This window comes from Malurus melanocephalus, unplaced genomic scaffold (genome assembly GCF_030028575.1).
Source record: "Malurus melanocephalus ecotype Western Australia unplaced genomic scaffold, MMel_1.1 scaffold_207, whole genome shotgun sequence".
In the NCBI taxonomy this organism is placed as follows: Eukaryota; Metazoa; Chordata; class Aves; order Passeriformes; family Maluridae; genus Malurus; species Malurus melanocephalus.
The window spans coordinates 1,160,266-1,176,265 of NW_026623439.1; positions in this window are offsets into that span (position 1 = coordinate 1,160,266).

Sequence of the window (16,000 nt, forward strand, 5' to 3'; positions counted from 1 at the left end):
CTGAAGAGGGAATATCCAATCCATTCCTGTGACACAGATGAAACAGGACTGGAAAATGTCACTAAACTAATTAATTCTCCCGAGAAAGCTAATAAGGAAAAAAAAAATGTGTCTTGTTAGATTCCTCTGCTTGTAACTCCCCTAGACCTGGCCTGGATGCTCCAATGAAACCACCACAATTCACAGCCTTTGRAAAAATCTACCTGCACATCAGCCGGGCCTAGAATGACTTTCAAGGATGTGAAGTTGCTCAGGGAAAGCAAAGCATGGCAAAGAATCCTCAACAAACACACCTCCCYCTCCATCCTCCCCCTCCTCAACAACACAGAACAAAATATTCCTTAGGACAAAGAATTTGGAAATAGTGGCCTAATCAAGGCAGCTTCTCCTTTCCCTGGCAGTCCCAGCCCCCTGGGGTATGATTTCCTCACTGTTTTGGGAATATCTGGGAATGTCAGGTTCTTCTCTGTGCCTTGGCACAGTTTCAGGGCCCCCATTCCAACTACTCTTGTCATTAGCAGAGATGACACACAGCCCCTCCGTGCTGAAACAGGAATTCATCTATCCAGAAGGTGCAAGAATTTTGCATCTCCAAATCACTTCTTTATGCTGCTTTCTCTGTTTCTGGGATTAAAGAGGGCTGGTGCCATAGGGGTGATCAATTCCGGTAAGGATGCAACACGTACTCCTGGCTTGAGATCCCATTTTCTTTTTAAAAACCTGTCAAAATCCCTTTTAAAATCATGATGGAAATATTTTTCATGAATGAAAGTGAGCCCAAGCAGTAATGTGCCAACAAGGCACAGATTTTCTGAGAGCAGTTCACAAATTAATGAAGAAAGTACCCATTTTCACTCATCTAAACATTACAGTTTTTCATTTGCTGTACCTATTAGAACTGCTCACTGTTAAAAGGTCAGGAATCTCAGTGTCATTATTGAGTTGAAGCCTAAAAACAAGAARAGATGAGTTTAATTCTTTTTGCATGCTCTTCAGTGCTTGATAAATTAGTATTTTCCTTCCAAGCAGTGATTTCTTTGCAGACACAAAGCAGSCAGACCCCAGGCTGAGGCATTTCAGCCCTGCACAAGCTAAATTTGTGCAGTTATTGCTGCTTTAGGGCRACATGACCCAGAGCTGTCACCAAGTGAAGATGTTCCTCTCAGAGGTGACACACAGCCTTGTCTGCCCAGAGCAGGGCTTTGGGCCAGCCACTGACAGCACTCAGGGAGCAAAAGCTGCTGCCCAGGTGTGTGGGAGGACAGGTGAAATCTGTATTAACAGGGCTGAACGAGTCAGCCAAACCTGCACCAGAACCAGCGGGATGGATAATGAATGTTCCATGTTTGCATTCACTGAAGCCACGCTTTGGGTTGTAACTCCCTCACTGGCTCCTGCCTGTGCTGAGCCCTGTGTGAGGAGCCACAGTGTCCTCAGAATGTTCTCAGAACCACCCAGCAACAGGTTCTGATCATCCCCTGTTCATCCCAGCCCCACAAAACCTATCTGTGCCCACTGCCCACACCCCCTGCCTACTCTTCCCACCACTCTGCGCTCCAGGGCAGGGAACCAAGGGACATCGAGGACTTGGGGAGAACTGAGGGATGTCGAGGACCCGGGGGAGTATTCCCCACTCTGGTAACCCACAGCGCTCTYCACCTTTCTCCCCTCTTGGGGACAAGCCAAGAATTTGACATCAAGAGACATCTCTGCTTGGTTCCTTCCTCTCCAGCCTGCTCAGCAAATGAGCTGAGCCCTCACCAGCACCACCTGGACACACTCACTCTGCCTCTTCCCTTTCACATCCAGGCCTGGCATGGGGACACTCAGTGATTCAGCTAATTATTCAGGCACCTTCTGAAATGCCTGTCCTTGCTGCTGTGCTTCAGACTGGTCTAACTCAGCATGAGGGCCAAACAATTCAGCTCATCCCAGTGAATGCCACCCACCATGTAGCCCTGAAAGGAGCTATATTTTTTTATACAACTTAATGAGTGAATATTTTTAATACTTCAAACGTAGGTTTTGGTTTATGGCTGGGGTATCACATCCACCTAGAGCAAAAATTCCTCCATAAATTGACCAACTGTCCCATAAATTAAACTCCTTTTACTTGAGAAGTGTTCTCACRTCTTAATTAACACATTTCTAGTGAATTCTCTTCCTCCTCTCCAAGAGATAGTCCAGAGCATTTTGCCTTTTTGTTAACAACTTTCTGCCTATTTACATCTTTTTTCAAGGCCAGTTTTCTGTTGCAGAATGTTTCAAAAGACTCCACTGAAGTCTTTATTGTTTTCCCAACTTTCCTGTACTGCCCATCTCACTTTCTTTCAAGTTCTTACCCTTGGTGAGACTCTCAGTTTCAGACACCTCAGAGTGTCAGTCTCTGCCAGCCCAGTCATTTGCAATAGCCAGGGGGTGAATGTACTAATAAAAGGCCACCCTAACCACAGCAAATCAGACTGGAGAGAGGAAAAGAGCAGCCACACAGCCCTCAACACATCCCTCTTCCCGTTTCCTGAGAGTTCCACTTGCTTTCCCCACTCTCCTTGCTCTTTGCATGCATCTTCCAGTCTTTTCAGTTCAAAATGCCCAGCTGACCCCCTGCCTGTGGATTAAATTCTTTATAACTGGGCCTGTGGCTTTTCCCTGCAGAGGCAGTGATTTTAATTATCTGCCTTTTCTGATTTGCAGAGCCTGTGRCCATCACTGGGTCATCAACACACACACACAGGGGTAAGGGTTCAGAAATAGTCTCTGTTGCACAGCACATATTTTCCCTGTGAGAATTTTGATTTTTTTTTATGCATTTCTCTTTTATCATCACATCTCCTGCCTGAGCCTGATGCAACCCCGATGGTGGTGGCTTTCAGTCAGTCAATACTGGAATCAATATGAATGTGGCAGCGTGGCAGAAGGAGCCAAGTGGCAGGTGGAAATGGAGTGAATATCAGATCCCGTTCCCGAGTCCAGGGGGTTATGGAGCCTGTGAGGGATGCAGCACCACACACAAGCAAAGGGCAAAGTGCTCTGCTGCCTCCTCACGTCTCACTCAGCTCACAGGAATTTTGTGGCTTCAGCCCACAGAATTGAAGAAATTCAATTTAGGAATCGTTAATACAGAGCCAATCAGATTAGGAGCATTGTCCTGCTGGAAGAGATGCAATTCCCACATGCCGAAATCCCTGCAGTAAAACCAAAGCACTCTTCCAGCCTCAGGTAAGGGKGGAGTAACAAGACACAAGAGCTGCCTTCAGAGGCATCATTCCCTCAACTTTCACCCGAGACCAAAAATTCCTGTGATAGTGACTACATTTTTTCCCACAATGACTGTTTTTTTCTTTGCAACACATTTGGAAAAGAAATCCCATGCCAGATRCAGAGATTCTGGCTGAAGAAGAGGTCTGGTTACTGCAAGCATCAGAGAGCAATGACTTAAAAAGATGAAAAACAGACAGCCTAAATAATTCTCTTTTTTTCCTTCTCTAATATAAAACAATTTATTAATGAGACCTTATGTGCACCTAATCATCTGAATAGTGTCTTTTTCTGTTGGAAAAAGAGAGAAATACAATTTGTTAATTCCAAACTCAGACCTCCTGCAGTTCACTTCCAAATGCAGAGGAAAACAACTCAGACCTTCACCTCTCCTGGCTGATGCTCACCTGTCCTTTGGCCCACTGGAGTCAGAGCAGAAAATGCCAGTGAAGAGCTTTCCAGAAGTCAGATCCAGGAAGTTCTTGGTGCTCGAAGACAAACTGACACTATCCTCTGTAAACACAATGGTGAAGGTGCAAAGCCCAGCCAAACCAGACTCACAAGACACATTTTTTTCAGTGTAATTTCCACTCCTTCAAGAAACATAATTGACTTTTCCAGACCAGTTTATTCTTTGTTCTCAGTTTTATACCATGCCAGGTATGACAGTTTGTTCAGAAAGATAAATTGAGATGTCAACATATTTTCCATTTTTGAGAGTGTAAAATGTAAATATTTAATGAGCAGATTTAGAAACGCCTACATCTGTGCTTGATTTATTTGCTAATGTTGTCAGTACGTTTTCCTTATAYTCCAAATTCATGTATCGAGCATCCTCCCCCACTCTTTTCTTTCCAAATTTCTTCAACCTGCCAATGCCAGGACTGAGACATCTCAACTGCAAAGTCTCAGACAATGGCTGAGGGCTTCATTTTTGTCTTCCCAGAATAAAATATGCCTGGGGATGTCTTGGAGTATCAAAACTGTGATGTGCACAGGTGCAATAAAGCAGAAGTGACCAAATGTAACAAARGAAAAAGAGAAGGGAAGCTTCTAATTTTAATTTTAGCATTAGCACAGGAAAGTCCAACCTTTTCATGGTCAGATCACCAGCTCAGCACCAAATTTTCCAGGTTCATTGTAGCTCTCTAAAGAAAAGAAAACTCACATCTTCAAAATTTAGGTKATGGATATTTTGGGCCCCCTGGAAACAGGGTGCACGTTTGATATTCYAATCAGTTGGTTAATGGAAGCTATCTGTTCAAAATTTATTTGCTTAACCACACAAAACATTTAAACAAAGTATTTAGTTGCTTGCAAAGCCTGCTAAAGAGATGCCACAATCTCCTTTTGAACTCCCAAACACAAAAAGAGAGCTATTGAAGCCAGCTCTCCCTCAGTTACTGGCTCAAATTTCCTTCAGAAAGAATTTCTTCTCATCTCCAGCARTATCTTTTATATAACCTTCTTTGTACAAGTTTAAATATATTTTAAGTGGCGCACCAGCAACTCCTACTTCCAACAACTCAACTCACCAGGCAGAAAAATACCTTTGAGAGCTGCAAACCTTCAGCATTTGCTAAGGTGGATGTGGATACACATGAAGAACACTTCTGTGGGAGATATAAATATATATAATTATTTAATGAGTGATGGGACACACACCCACAGAGATCCTAGAGGACAAAGCACTGGAAACCGGAGACAGTGCACAGCAAAACACGGCTGGCACCAAGCACAGCTTTCCCCTGTCTATTGGCACTCAGGAGAGGCTCTCAGCACTCCGAAATAATCCTGAAAGCCAATTCCCAAGTCTCTATACCCAGATTCAGTTTCAATTCAACCCTCAGAATGAAATCCTGATGCTGGAAGGTCAATGGAGCAACTTCCCTCAGCTTCAGGAGTGGCAAAGCTTCCCCCTACATCATGAATCCAGAGCATCATTCATTATCATCCTAACTCAGAACAGTCTATCAGGAAATGGGTACTATTTCCGTTTTTCATCTCACGAACACGTGAATGACCCATGTGGTAGGAACACAGGGTGTACAAAATGGGGAAGACAAAAAAGACAATGAGAAAAGGGTGAAAGAAGCTTCATATTTGAAATTTTTCAGATTGAATGAATTGAAAATTTTCAAATCGAATGTTATGCGAGCACTAAGAAAAAGAATGGTTAGGGGTGTTCAACAAGCAAGTATTTGGAGAGTTTTTGGATTTGCATGGAGACACGAAATGAAAAAAGGGCCCTCTGCAGTTTTTGTATACACAGGGTTTATAWTTTTTTGCAATGAGCCATGAAGAACATAAAGAATGTTCACAGAGCATTTTAAAGGTGTGCAGGGCAACACAAGGCAGAGTCCCAMCCCAAACAAGCAAGGACATGCAGACAACTCCTTCCGAGTGAGGCACTGGGGCTCATTAGGGAACAAATTACCCCCATCCCCATCAAACAGATGGCTTGGGAGACCATCAGGCTGTTCTCATCAAGAGGAATCACCATGAGATCTCACACAGCTGGGCTGCTGTCTCTGTTATCATCAGGGTCCTGGGGCTGGAAAACCAAATAAGCCATGACAAAGTYTGAGGATGGCGCCCACCAGGTGAGGAACAGCAAGTACCAGCAGGGAGCAGAGGGGGCCTGATGGCTTGGTGAGCTGGGGACATGAAAACAGCAGCACAATGACACAGGTAAATATTGAGCCAAACAAAGATCAARAAAAGGATGCCTGACATCCAGAATGGAGGATTCGGTGTGGAGAAGCTTTGATAATACCCTGAGAGGAGTGTTGCAAGGGCACATGCGATTTGTGTATTTATTTTTAGATAGGAAGTCCCAAAAATAAAGGAAATTTTGCTCAGCTGGACTCACAATAATAATTTAAGCACAAATAATCTACCTTTGGATTCTTCAGGTTTTTGTGTTTGTTTGATACCTTTTTTAATATTAAGTTAATCTCAAAATGCAAATGACCTTTTAAAAAAACCCCACCCATAAGCCTTGCCCTGTCGCCTCCTTTTCATCTGCCCTATTCACTAAATTTATCCTGGATTTGCAGAGTTTTAGTGCCCTAAAACTCTCTCATTCAATTAATAATGTCCTCAGACAGAGAAAACTGTCTGCTATTCATCCTCTTTCGGTTTTTCTCCTGGCTCACTTGCCAGGCTCCTCCTCCACCTGAGCTTCACAGAGAATGAAAGAGCTAAACTGAAAGGAATCTTTTGAATTCTGGATGTCTTCACAATCAGAAGGGTGTGGTCTCTCACCCACTCCAGCTCTGCTGCAGATAAAAACTTCAGAGACATCATTATGTCACACCAATGGCAAAACACAGCTGTCACAAGCCAGAAGCACCACAATCTGTATAAAAATCAACAATTTAAACTTATTTCTGCTTGGTTATTCTGCTGGCCACTCTGTTTTGGCATCCAGAGACTTGAATTGAGCTGGARTGAGGCTGCACTGGGTATGCACAAACAGCCAAGGAGTGTCTCACCCACAGCAGTGCAGGAGCTGCAACAGACCCTGGGCTGGAGAAGAGGACAAAATGAACTCTGGGGTGGTTTCAGTGGCTGCTTGTCACCACAGTGTATTTGCACAGGGATAGAAAAAACAAAATGTGCTTTGGGAGGTGTTGGAAGGCACATCCCAAGAGATTCTCTGCTCACTTTGGGCTGTTTTCAATGCTGACTCCTTGGGCATGTTTGGAAATCCCAAGCTCAGCTGTGGTGTTAACCCCTCTCCTACACAGAGACACCAAGAAACAAAGAAAACAAAATAAAACAAAAGGAAACAAAACAAMTCCCCTCAGCTTCARATTGGCAAATCTCCTGGAAAGGACRCAAAATGATGAAATTGGAAAAATCAACGAAAGGCTGCCTCAACATCTCATGGGAAATGATAGTTCAGCTTAATAGGCTTTATTAATGATTTTTTTAGGAATTTAATATTAGGCTTTAAATTTTTAATTACAAGAAATATGGAGAAGTCAGATCTGCAGGTAATAAGAATTTTCAGGTAGAAAGTATCCATTTTTCATTTCTTTTGGTAGTTTGTCTCAAAGCTCCTCAAACTGCTGAGATTTGCCCAGTGCTGACACAAAGCTCCGAGACAAACACTGGGGTTTGGCAGCTGGAAATCCTGTGGATAGCACAGGATGCCCAACAAAAGCCAGCCAACAAAAACCTACGAGAAGAGTTTGGGACACTTTCTGCACATCATAAATATGTTTGAAACGCTGCCTTGAAGATCTGGTTATTGAACACTGCACTAAAAGCGCTCTGCTCTGGTTTTAGCTCAGCAAAGCAGATGCCTTTGCTGTTAAAAACGCCATCAATAGCACTTTGGTGCTGGAGGATCTGTGGCAYCACAGAACTCTGGGCTTAGGAGAGACTTTCCTACACCATCTAACTAATTTCCCCCCAAGGATAAGCCATTCTGCATCTTTGTCACTGATACTCTGAAGGAACAGCAGCAACTCTGGAGAATCTGCCCCTAGAAAAAAAAATTAAAATAATACAGTATTAAATGTTCCTCCCCACCAAAATGCTGCACTTGTCTCAGGACTTCCATTTCTAGACTGAAAGGTTTGCTGCTTTGTGGGATTTTTTCCATCCAAAATAGAGAACCAGCTACCATGAAGTTCCTTTCATGTGACCAGTGTCTTACCACAACTTGTGACTTGTTATTTTCAAGTTAACTACAAAGCACAATTCCTTTCTTTTTTGCTGCGTGGCAGTGTTCAGCCCTGCAATTTTGGTGCTGTTCAGTCAGGAGAAGCAGCCCCAGGCACAAGAGMTGGGTGTGCTCTCCCCAAAGAGATCCAGCCTCAGAGGGATTCAGACTGAACATCACTTGGATGGAACGGCAAGGGCTGGAGCTGGCTGCACAAACTGCTCTGCAAGGCACCAGCCTCTGCCATCTGCATATTTATAGCAGTGCCATCATGCTTTATTCAAAAGGATTAATCCAGACTGAGAACAGCCCTGGGACCAGATCTCCTGGAGGTCCAGGAGACTCCTGTGGCTCAGCCACACGTGTTGAAACAGTCTGAACAYGCAGTAGCAAGTGCTTTTATCATCCACACTTGTAATCACCTGAAAACTCACCCCAGCTCTGAGACGGTGTTTTTTCCCACAAAGCTTTTGATCAGCATTAATTGTGTCTCCTGCTGTGTCAAAGAAGAGTTTCAGCACTGGAATTCTGGTGCCTCCCACCCTGGGTGTGTGTCCCGGCTGTCCCCCAGCAGGGAGCTGGAGTCCTGTGGGGCAGTGAGACTCTGCACGCCGGACCAGTGTGGAAATGATGCCTGATGATTTTTGCCTTTCATTTTCATATATCTTTTATGTACCCTTTTATATATTTTATATACCCTTTYTGACATTTTCTRTACCCTTTATATATCCCTGTACCCTTAGCCTATACGCCTGTAATTCCTGKAGYCTGATATTCCAGCTCAGTTTAGGGGCTCTGCTGGGCAAAGAGACCAAAGTCTCAGTAAAGAGTCAGTGAGCCCCGTGCTGCCTCAAAACTYGAGGTTTCAGCCTTGATTGGAGCCTTSTCTCTGGAACACATTGTGTAAACTGTTGTGGCCYCATCCAGGGGGGAAATATTTAGAATAGGAGGACATTACTGCATTTGTAAAGTTCTTATTGCTTAGATATGCAAATTTGTGAAGTCTATAAAACTTGTATATGTGTTATACATGGGRTGCATCTTCGGTGTTTTCCCCCTTTATCGAGCTGTGCACCTGGGATCCCATTAAATACCGAGGTAAAACCATTTTATCCCCTTAACCGTGTCTTGTCTCACAGTTAAAAACTGGTCATYRAGGCAACAGAAACAGGAAAATCTATGGGGATTAGCAGTAGGGCAGAGCCATTGTAGTGACACATTACCTAAACACAGGYTGTAGAGTCACTCTTGCAGATTTCTTGATCAATGCACAGAAATCTTTTAAAAAACACCTGTTTGACCAAACATGCAGGTAAATCCCCTGCAACACCGACTCCTCTGCTGGCACATCCTCAGGAAGGTGCTGTTGCTGCTGCCCCATGGCCAGAGCAGAGGTGTSTGACACACATTTGCTGCTGTAACCTCTCTCCAGCTCAACATTCTGCCCTTAATTCTCACAAGTGCATTTCCTCTCTAGCACAGCTGTAGCAGGCACTTGGGGATGCTGCAAGGCACTGCTTTGGCTTTCATCTGTCTTCACTGGCCTGGAGTAGACCTGGTGGCATCAGGGTTGCTGGGTAAAGACAATCCAAAGGTGTTTTAAAAATGGTTCAAGCTCTCCAGCACTGATATAATTGATTTTTAACTGGGAGAAGAGAAGAGCAATCGTTTCAAACTACTCTGCCTTGACACAAAGCCAAGGGTGGATTTGCTGAGGTCAGGGAAGTGGAAAAAGGGTGAAGGAACAGGGGAGGAAGGACAGGGCCAGCAGCAGCAGTTCCAGCACTTTTCAAACCTTTCCATGAAGGAATTTTCCTGTTATCCAATCTAAATTTCCCCTGGCACAGCCTGAGGCTGTTTCTTCTTGTCCTGCCCCTTGTTAAATACACCAAAATAAACCCTGAGGGGAAAAAAAGGGAATAATAAAATCTAAACATTTGGGTTGAATGCATGAGGAATCCATTGTAGCATCTATTGGAACTGGAAGAACAGAAGAGAAAAAGGTTTTATGTGGGCTGGTAGCAGAGCATTGCACAAAGGCTGACATTTTGGAAAAGCAAACCTCCTGGAAGYGAAGAAAAGTCTGTCTCTCCAGAGGAAAGTACTCGGTCTGTGTTATTCCTGATRCCATTGTCTTCTGTGGCTTTTAGGAAACCCATTTTCCTACATTTATGAACTTGAGGCTTTTGCAGTACTTAAGTATATGGAGAAGCATCTTGAACTCCTGATCTCTAAAAGCATAATTATTCTCTTGACTGAACAACTTTTCTGATTGTTTCTGAGCCTCTGAAATCCTTCTGTCTCTCACCGTGGYTTCTGGAAGAAGTCGGTTGTTTTACAGTGCCTCATGTCCAAATACCTCCCCCTTCAGTCACACTCCTTCCCATTGCTCACATCCCTCCTATCCTTCCCACCCACCACCATTTTCCTCTAGTCCTCAGCAAAACACATTGCTGCACACTGCCCCTCATCTCCCTGGACCTGAAGGAAAAGTGGCCTTTTTTGTTGGGTTTTTTTTTAGTACCMTTGTCAAAGACACAGGAAAGCAATTCTCAGGGGCTGCTTGACAGTAGTTAATCCCATCATCTAATTTGACTCAATTGTARTATAAAAGAACAGAGTTTATTCATTAATCTTCCCATTCCCTAGACAAGCAAAAAATCTGAAATCAATACCAATGGTGAAAAGCTTTCTGTAGAATACTAAAAATATCAAGGTATGCCAATATTTTTTGATCAACCTGTACAAATTAGAGCACAAAGAGTTGGCTGTGTCCAACTGTGTCCATATTCATGTGTGACCAGGTAGCTGATATTTAATACACTAAAAGATTTCTCCAGCTACTTCATTAAAATGCAGATGTTAAATACTTCGTTATAGCAGATCTTTGTCGGAGCCCTTGTTACAGCCTCTGTTTTTCACATTTATCTCATGGTTTATGCAAACAGCCAGGAGCACACAAGCCATTCCTAAGGCTTGTCCTGAGTGTAGGTGTGTTTGGGTTGGGTTAGATGCAGYAGATGAAAATTGAGAAAAACATCTCCAGTGACATTCTTCACAGGAGCACAGAACAGAAATGAGCTTCAGAACGGGGCGAGCCTCAAAGGCAGAAAGAACAATCCTGGAATTATATTTTTAACCAAAAAGACACAAAGTCCTAAACCTGAAAATGCTGGGGAGGCTGTGGAATTTCCACCTTCCTCTCRGGAATAAAATCAGCTGAGCAGATCTGGCACAAAGGTGACTTAGCAAACCTCTTTTGAGCGCTGCTTTCCTACAGCTGCACAAGTGTCTGCCTCAAAAGGGCTGTGCAGGAGCACGCTTGCAGGACAAGAAGCCTGCCAAGCATCCAAGCTTCCAGAATCCACAGCAATGCACAAGTTTCTCATTTTTAGTTTCCTTCTCCTTCCCCAGGATTTTCCACCTTTACGGGTGTCTTGGTTTTAAAGACAGGTGCTTGCCAATGAAGGCAGGGACCCCCCTTGGAGTGGTGGATATGACCCCTGCTTCTCTCCGAATTATTATAGCTTTGAAAACCTAAAAAAATGGGCTTTCAGGCAAGAATATGGGTAAAAGGGAATAACAGTTTAAACTAATATGTATAACAAGGTGAAATAAGTAATAACAACAACAGCAACAACCAACTCAGCCACAAACCCAGTGACAGCCTCACAGAGACACAGCCTCCCCTTTGGTGCAGTTACAGTTCCAGTCAGCAGGGGCCCTGTTGGCTCCTGGCCGGGCTGGGCGGGTGCAATGATTCCCCGGTGGCTGCAGGGGGCGCTGTGGAGCGGGTCCCGGCTGGTTCAGATCTCCCATTTGGCCAAGGATGGGCACAAACCGGCAGAGATGGATGGAGAAAAAAGTTCCTCTGCAAACTCACAGCGGAAACGCTGATCTCGGTGCTCCTCTGGACAGCAAGAAACCCCAGAATGGTTGGATGAGCAAAGAGACGAGAAGAATCCCGTGGCTGTGAGACGGAATGCAGCAGAACTCGACCACTGCAGCACGAATCTCAGGGGTCCCAGGCAAGGTACAGAGGCAGAAGATCATAGTGCAGCAAAACAGGAACCAACGAGTGGAGATGCTGGGCTCTGCAGAAAAGAGCAGGCGAGCTCTCCCCCTGGAGGTAGCAGGTCCACTGTCCTCCCCTGAGCCAAGCAGGGCAGGAAGTGAAGCTACCTCACACACCACATACACACACATATGCCTTCCCCAAGCCCAAAACTCCCGCGAGAACTTCCCTCTCTCCAAAGACAGGAAAGAAAAAAAAAAAAAAACCAAACTGCCAGACAGGAGAAGTGCCCAGGGAGACCCTTTGGATGGGGCGGATGTGACGGTAGGTTCTATTGTCTTCACCAATCGCCCAGCCATCAAAAGGATGACCTGGCAATCAGTGTATCCCAGCAACAAAATSGGAAAGAAAAATTCCCCAAGAAAGGAAATAAAAGGAGAAACTTTAACCCACAACAACAGAACAGCCTCTCACAGCTCAGTCTGGCAATTACACAAGACCAAAGGCATTTCAYGTGAGGGTCTGTGTGTTCGAGGCACAGTCTCTGTCGTGCTGGTTTCCACAGACACCACCAGTTTTCAGAGCAGCACTTAGAAGTGAGGAAGTGTTTGTTAATATAATCTCATGGCAAAGATGCCTTCTCATGTTTATACATTAAATCATGAAAACGACAGCTACATACGGCATCCAAGAGATCTGAATAAATTAAATTGCTTGTTTTGACATAATTTTGGTGTGAAAAGAAGGAAACAGTATCTTCACAAGAAACTGAAGAGCTACCACTAAGAACTCACTCCGGCTATCCTTGTGTTCCCAGTACTTTGAAGCTTCCATTCACCTTTGAAATTCCTGTATCAAAGCAAAGTTTGTATCTTAAAGACCTTCAATTATTCCGAACCCTCGTTAACAGAATGCCCCTGTCCTTGCACCAGCCCGGCACAGAGCCCGACAATGCAGCAGCACAGCGGGAGGTGAAGGGCTGCTGGAACGCAATGACTGCACTAATGATGATTGCTCTGCTGCTGTCTGCTACAAAAGGAGCCTTTGGAGAGGTCGCTGAACCTTGGAATTTGTTTTTTCTGAGTGTGGGGTTACTTTTGACTCTTGCTCCTATAGGAAACTCGTGTCTGGAGTTCAATGTACAGGAAAGGAAGGCAGTGAGGAGCCTCAGTGTGCCMCGATGTCTGAGAGGACACAGAGAGACGTGGATATTCGGAACCCAGTGCTCCTCAAAACCCTCACCCCCACAAGAAAAAACAATCTCCAAGTACTGCGCTAAGACTTCGGGTGGCAGAGCTGAATTAAAAGTGAAGGTGTGAAGCACGGTGCCACGTCACAGAGGGACAACAAACAGCTCGTTCCCAGCTCCAGCCTCGGGGACAGGGCTGTCACTGGCTCCGGCTGCCCCAGGCACTCTGCCTCCCCTCCAGGGCTCTCTTTCCCCGGGGTTGGGGCCCTGCTCTGCTCCCCATCCTTTCATGCCAAAGCACCGATGCTTCCAGCTGCTCATCAGCCCACTCCGAGCCCTGGGGCAGTGCCTGGACATTCCCAAATGCTCTTTGCTGCAGCCACCTCGCTGCTGGARGCAGTTCCCCTCATACTCACACCTTCTGGTTCTACTGCTAGAGGAGGGTGGGTCTTGTGCCCCGGTCCAAGAAGTCCTACGGAGGAATTCCCAGTGCCACACACATGGCACCACAAAACTCCTCTGACCGGGGGTGGGGATGCAGTAAATTAGCTGGTGACCAGCCCTAGCCAGAGCAGGAGATTTTCCATGAGTAAAAGGGCTGGACCACCCTGGCTTTGACATTGCTGGCTACCAGGGCTACCAGGCTGGTCAGGGTCTGATCACCATGGAACAGGAAACAGTGGACATGGCTGAGACCAGCACAGACTTACTGAGATATGGGAAGGCCCACACTCCTCTACCCAAACATTCAGATTTTTGGCTGTTTTCCCAGGTTCTCTGGGCTCCTGGTTCCGGATATATCCAAGAAAGTCCACGGGACTGTGCTCAGCTGATGCCAAACTGAGGTGGCTGCTGCTCCAGAACCCCTGGAGGGGTCACTACTGCCCTGAAGGGCTCTTTTACTGCTGCCACAGCATCCTGATGGCACTAGTGACTCTGCAGAAACTGCAGTGACCTTCTAGCAGCCGGGGCAGGTTGCTGATGCCCCCGGGGCAGAGATGGAGAAGTAGGACCGTGCTGGATTCACCTCTTGGCAGAAAGCAGTGTGCTCGTGCCTTCAGCGTGGAYAGGAGARRGATGGCCYCAGCCACTCCATCAGGAGGGSCAGGGGCTGGGCAGAGGGAGGAACTGCAGAGCAAACATCGGCTCAGATTAAYACAGAGAGCAAACATCAACTCAGATTAATGCTGGGAGCAAACAWCAACTCAGATTAACACTGAGATCAGACATCAACTCAGATTAACACTACAAACACGAATTTAGATTAACACAGAGAGCAAACATCAACTCAGATTAACACTGAGATCAAACATCAACTCAGATTAACACTACAAACACGAATTTAGATTAACACAGAGAGCAAACATCAATTCAGTTATCACTGCAGAGCAAACATCAACTCAGATTAATGCTGAGAGCAAACATCAATTCAGATTAACACTACAATCATAGGCTCAGATTAACACTGCAGAGCAAATATCAACTCAGATTAACACTTGGTTGGACACCAAGACCAGCCACAGCATCCTCCCTCCCGGCCTGGGCAAGAAATGGCAAGAAATGAGCTCCTAAAACAACCAATCTTCTTAGATTCTAACAGGAGATAGAAACTAAAGCTATAAATAAAGCTGCTAAGTACAAACACAAAAAGGGAAAATGTGAAAAACTTTAATAAATTAAGGTGAAAATGAAGATTGAGATGATGGGAAGGAAATGTTTAAAAACGGAKAAGGGTGGATAGAGCGATTGTTCAATCCTGAAGCATAAAGCATGGTAARGATTGTTGAAAGGATCTCAATATAAAGATGAAGAAAATCTTCCAGATGGCAATGGAAGCTCTTGCATGTAGAACAATGTGTCCACGGTGAGATACTTTTAGAAAATCCTTTTCCTGGAAYGAAAAGACTAAAAGATAATTAATATACTATTGTGGAAGATGGAAGGTACACTTCAAAAGAAGCCTCCTCCTCTCGCTGCCTCCATCAGCTGACTTCCTGGAGTGCTCCATTTGTCCTCAAGTGGACTCTCAGAGAATCCTGTTGAAGTCTTAAGAGCCCTCAGTGGCACCTTCTCATCTCTCACCCTGCCGTAGGCATCTGCAGCATCACGTGGCCAAGCTGAAATGTCACCTCCCTGCTTGTCCTGCTCAGCTCCCACTGATTCCTCCGGCAGCACAGTGCCCGGGCTGCTGGGATTTACAACCTCACCCACAGCGAGGGGCTGTCCTTCTCCTCTTGATCCTACTCAGCAAACAAATCCACCAAGGTTGTCAGGAATTTGGATCGAAAACAGTCTCTTCACTCCTCTCAGCCCCTTCTGGAGAGGACTTGTCTCRCCTCACYTTTCCWTCCCCAAAGGACAGGGAAGAGGAAYAYYGGGATGGGGAGATGAGGCAGGGGCAGGAGCCAGCCTGGTGAGTGGGAGGAAGGCACAAGGTTAATCCTGCCGGGTGAAGTGCCAGGACCAGGAGCAGAAGAGAGCTCCTGGGGCTCACACGTCCCTGTCACACATCCCTGCCAGATCCAGCCCTGCAGACAGGAGCAACTCCTCAGCTGCTCCATTCTCACTGTCTGTTTAAATATTATTTATGGCTCTGGCCTGAAGGGAACCATTCCATCCCCTATTGCCCCAATCCCTGGCTGCAGAAACAGCCACAGGTGCTGAGGGCAGGGCTGGRCCCCGGGGGAGCTCAGCTAAGGAGAAGGACATGCTGCTCTTTCAGGAACTGACTGCTCCACTCCCAGCACTGGTTGACTGCTTATCTTCRAAGCAATTAATCTTTCCCATGATTATTGATCAGCAAAACGTGAAGTTCCTGACAGCCACACTGTTGCTGACCTTGGGAGCTGTGCTGTGGCTGCCA